Raw genomic sequence first — 5715 nt, 5'->3', positions numbered from 1 at the left:
AGGATAGGGTATGGGGTGAGAGGAGGAGATATTTCTCTCTCCCCCCTTGGAGAACCAGGGGAGAAGAAGGGGCTCCCCATCTTCCTGCAGAGTAAAAGCCCGTGACTCTTTTGGTGGTTGAATCGGGACTATGGGCTTCATCCAAGTGGGGATAATAGACCATGTCTTCCCACACGGAGATGTAGGGAATTTGGTTGGGGTGTCCAGGTCTTCCATGGATGACATCCTTGGTTTTTCCTATAATAGATAAATCCTCCAGGAGCCAGTTAGTGTGAAAGGTGGACTATTTTAATTCAGATAGGTTTCTCAAGCACCCCGACCTTAGCCTGTCCAATTCATCACGATGTCCACGGTACTTGAAGTCCTTAAAGTGGTCAAGGAATAGTCTCAGTAGGATGGGGTGACTGGAGGCTTGGCTCATGATTTTAGGGTGCTCAAACTTCTGACTGATTATTTACTATGTAGGGATAACTTGTGTTTTTTCATTAACTAGGGCAAGGTTAGGGGGCACATCTTGCCATGCAGCTGAGTCAGGGGCCTTTATCCTGCTGAGTCCTTTCTGCAATCTGTCATGGCTGCAGTATTGTCTAAACAAGGGTGTAGGTAAGGGCCTGGGCCCCTCAGTAAGCTTGCTGATTTGGGTGCTGGGAAGCAAGTTCAGGTCCTCTGCAGGAGCAGGGCAGACTCTTAACTTTTGATCCGTCTCTCAAGCCCCATCTCTCCTTCGTCTCATCCCATGCCATTTTATACATGACTATGGCTTATCTACTTAATCAAAACTTTTTTCCCTAGCGTGCTTGCGTGCTTCTGAGGACTCTTACTTGTTCCTGCTGCCACTTAGTCAACCCCGACTCTGGGTGGCATGGTGATTCTGCGTTACTGCTCTGCTTTGAGTCTTCTCGGAAAGTCACTGTGACGTACCCTAGTCTTCGCAGCTCAGTGCTGCTGTTCTAGGCTGGTCCTCACCTTCATGCAGTGTTTCCTGAATGACCCCCATTAACCACCTTCTGGACTGTGCCCACTTCCTCGTCCCTTCTTGTCTTTGGTAATGTCACCTCCTCTTTTCCTCTCTCACTTTTAAGTAAACTTATGATTTCATTTAGAACTTAATCAGATAACTTGGGACAATATCTCCATGGAAAGATCTTTAACCTGCAAAGTCTTTTTTATCACAGAAGAAAATATTCACAGGCTTGAGGGATTAATATGGTTATTACGTTTGTGACCAATATTTAGCCTGCACAATGGCATATTGTCCACTCTGCGTTAATGCATATTGCCTAGTATCTGGGAATGGCTTATCTCTGCACTGAAGGATTTATTTTTATTGTTTATTTAGTTTTTGTTTTTTTTGTTTGTTTATTTATATATTTTGGATTTCTCTGTGAGACCTGGCTGTCCTGGAACTCACTCTGTAGACCAGGTTGGCCTCAGACTTAGAGATGCACCTGCCGCTGCCTCCTAAGTGCTGCGGTAAAAGTTGTGTGCCACCATGCCTGCTCGCTAACACTGAGGGATTTACGAACTCCTGAAGCGAAGGAACAATCTCTAGGGTGGACACTATCAGAAAAAACTCACTGTGCACAAAACACTGGCTGTGTTCCTTCTTGTGCAGAAGTTGAAGGCCTCCTCAGATAGAAGCTTACATGCTTCCAGCCTCCTGTGCTCAGATAGGGGCTTACACACTTCTGGTCTCCTCTTACACAGGCCAAGCCTTGTCCAGAAGAAAATGTTCTGGTAGTTGTAAGAGGGACAGACATTTTGTGCAAAGCAAACCCTTATCTTAGAGGATTCGATCTGTGGCTTGTTAATTTGTCTTCAATCACAGCTCGGGGCTGACCAGTGGGGTCTTGGGGGAAATCCTTACCACTTGATTACTCTGTAGGATGCAGATGCCGGGTATCACATGCCACCACCTGTAGGAGACTTTGTTACGATGTTCTGATTCCCAAAGGAGGGTGGACCTTTTGAGCTTTGTTGACCTCAGAGTATGGCCTTGGCATCCTTCTGCGGAGGAATACAAGGCTAGAGACTGGTTTACGCTAGGGGTTGAGAGCAGAGAGAGGCTTTGCATCTTCAGAAGCTCTAGGTTGGAGGAAGGCAGCAGATGGAGCCAGGTGATGCTATTGCTGTCTACAGCCTCTGGGCGGCCTTGTCCCACACCAGCAAGGCCTTAATTTGTGGAAGCCACTCTGTCCAATCCAAAGTTATCTCAAGACCGAGTATTATCCATTGTATGAACTCGTCCGAAGGGAAGAATCAGAAATAAATGAGAGGCACAAGGCTTGAATTTGGGCTATAGTAGTTGGTCATTGATGTTTGCCTCTAGCAATGCCTTTGGGTCCATGGGGTGGCTGTCAGGCTGCAAAGTGAGGGTCCAGCATAAACAAATACTTGCTGACAGCAGGGGAGGTCCTATTTGGTCTTACTTGCTTCCATGACAGGGTGGACCTCCACACACTTTAGGGTCTGGAGACCCTGCAGCCTGTGCAAAGGTGTGTGGAAGCGAGGTCAGGCATGGCCCAGCTTGAAGTTCCTTCTCCTGCCTGACGGGGTCAGCAAAGGACTAGGTAGGGTGGAAACTCTTTTGACTCCCAGGAGAGCACCAGGACTCGGGGGACAGATCTGTCCAGTTTTTGTGGTTTCTCGGCCGGGACATCACCAGATTTTGCCCCGTGAGTTCCCTGTTTTTGTTTTTTCAAGATTCTAGGATTGGCCTTAGCTGTTGAGATTACAATGATAAAGGATGGGGAGTGGACTAAAAGGGCGGAATGGAAGGGTCTTCTTGAACATTCCTGAGATGTCTGTATTCCAACTGGTGCCTGCAGTCAATCCGCAAAGATAGTAAGATCGTTTCTGCATTAAGTTGGGGATGAAAATGAGGATGCGGGAAATAGTCTAATGGTTCTAGTGACCCCTTCCCCGCCACACCCTTCACTTCCCAAATAACATGGAGTCATCTGACCTCTTGTTCATGTTCTAGGAAAACGATTACTCTGAGAAGTTAACAGTAATGATCATTGTGTTCCTCATTCTTTGTGTCTGGGGAAGCGAAGTTAGCCCGAAGAAGCCATGGCGGAGAGGAGCAGCAAGTAGCAAACTGGTCTTCACATGACCATCTCACGCATTCTGCCTATTTTCTTTGGGTGTCACATATTCAAAAGTTATATTTCTATTTAAAAACACACATATATTTAACATTTTTGCTTTAATCAAAATATTGTAAGAACAGATCCTTATTACCAAAAAAAATAAACCACCCCAAAACAAAAACAACAAAACAAAACAAAAAACCCAAAAAACCAGGGAAAATTAAGGCCTCCTTTTGCTTTTCGCAGGCCAGTTGCTTTGGGGGGAACTCTGTATGTAGTGATGTGAAAATATGTTTGCTAATATTTGATGTTATTTCTTCAAAGGTAAATCTTAATTATTTGTGATATCTACGATTAGGGTATAAATGACACCGAGGCTTCTTCTTGCTCTTTCAAACTACTAACTAACTGTTTTGGGACAACCAGCTACCATGTTGTGAGGACGTTAAGGTAACACATATGTTGACATACAGGCCTGTTGCTGAAGAACTGAAGTTTCTTGCCAACAGCCATATGAGCAAACCATGAAGAAATGAATAAAGAAGCAGCAGAGATAGCTCAGAGGGGGAGCAACTGTCTAGGGTGCATGAGGCTTCAAACTCTACCATCACAAAATAAATCAATGAATGAACAAATAAATAAGAGAAATTACTAAAGTAGGTCTTGTATCCGGCAGTGTTATACGGCACAAGATTGGATATCTTGGCAGTCCCGCATGGTGGGTGACATGTCATACAGACCTCTCTTATGTGGGGAATTTTATTGGGGGGAAGGGAAGGGAGAGGGGGAAGGGAAAGAAGAGAAAGATGGGTGATGTGGGATTTACCTCTGTATGTTGTGATTACCATTCATGAATAAAGAAACTGCTTTGGACCTGTTGATAGGGCAGAACTTATGTAGGCGGGGAAAACTAAGTGGAATGCTGGGAGGAAGAAGGTGCTGTTGGAGGGGATGCCATGGATCCACTGCCAGAGATAGATATGCTGAAACTTTGCTGGTAGGCCACGACCTCATGGTCATATGCAGATTAATAGAAATGGGTTAAATTAAGATGTAAGAGTTAGCCAATAAGAAGCTAGAGCTACTTTGGACTGGAGAGGGAGGGGGAAAGGAGTGGGGGGAGGGGGAGAATGGCGGGAGCAGGGGGAAAAGGGTGGGAGGAGGGGGAGGGAAATGGGAGGCTGGGAGGAGGTGGAAACTTGTTTTTTTTTTCTCATTTTCTCAATAAAAAAAAGATTTAAAAAAAAAGAAAAAAAATAAATTAAAAAAAATGTAAAAAAAGAAGCTAGAGCTAATGTGCTTTAATTAATATAGTTTAATTAATATATATTAATAATATAATATAGGAAGTGATTTAATTAATATAGTTTCTGTGTGATTATTTCGGTTCTGGGTGGCCAGGATGAACAAGCGGTCTCCTCCTACAGATGGGAAATGAGGAGAGAGAAAGAAAGACAGAGACAGAGAGATGCAGAGAGAAAGAAGAAAAAAGCAGAAGCAGGTAGAGTTTTGCCTTTTAAAAGGACATGATACTGGCAGGGCCAGGTGTGCCTGGATGCTAACATGTAGTCATAGAATTCTCAGATGCCAGGTTGTTCTGCAACTCAGGATTTCCCAGTAGTAGGAACACAAGCCCTGGCCGAACACACAACTCCAGGCACATGCTTATACTGATAGATAGAGGGCCTACAGTATTACATGACATGTAGTCCTATTTTAATAACCTGGCTTATATGTGGTTTATACTGATAGATAGAGGGCCTACAGTATTACATGACATGTAGGCTGATTTCAATAACCTGGCTTATATGTGGTTTATACTGATAGATAGAGGGCCTACAGTATTACAAGACATGTAGGCCGATTTCAATAACCTGGCTTATATGTGGTTTATACTGATAGAGGGCCTACAGTATTACATGACATGTAGGCCGATTTCAATAACCTGGCTTATATATATGTGGTTTATACTGATAGATAGAGGGCCTACAGTATTACAAGACATGTAGGCCGATTTCAATAACCTGGCTTATATGTGGTTTATACTGATAGAGGGCCTACAGTATTACATGACATGTAGGCCGATTTCAATAACCTGGCTTAATTTGTTGCCCAGGCTGCCCTTCAGGATCAGAGGATTTATTACTCCAGCTGCTGGGAGTTTTGCAAGTGTGAAGTCCTCAGCAATTCTTCAGGGGTTTTCTGAACTGAAGAGATCTCTCAACCAAAGGGTCACATTGTTTTCCTCCCCACGGCCCACATGCTGTCAAATATTAATGGTATAGAGCCCAGACCTTTCACCCCAATTTGGAAAAGCTTTGAAGGGGTTTTCTGGTTTTCAAATCTATATATTCTGGTCTTTAAGATATGTTAGGAAGTACAATAATTAAAGAGTAGAACAATCTACATATATCCCCTTATGCAAAGCATATAGTGTATGTTATATATGAGCTGATGTGTACACATAGCCTTGTAGGTTTTGCCTTTATAAGCAGTGAACTAATATAATCTGTGGACATTCTCTGGACATCCTGGGTAACAGCCTGGCCAGTGTCCATCGTCCTGGCCAGAATTTAATAAAGCTTGCTTCAAATTTGGCTCAAAAATTGTGGTAGTGGTCTCA

The sequence above is a fragment of the Microtus pennsylvanicus genome, chromosome 15 (assembly GCF_037038515.1).
Source record: "Microtus pennsylvanicus isolate mMicPen1 chromosome 15, mMicPen1.hap1, whole genome shotgun sequence".
Taxonomy (NCBI): domain Eukaryota; kingdom Metazoa; phylum Chordata; class Mammalia; order Rodentia; family Cricetidae; genus Microtus; species Microtus pennsylvanicus.
The sequence above is the reverse complement of the archived record's forward strand: the minus strand, read 5'-3'. Positions refer to the sequence as shown.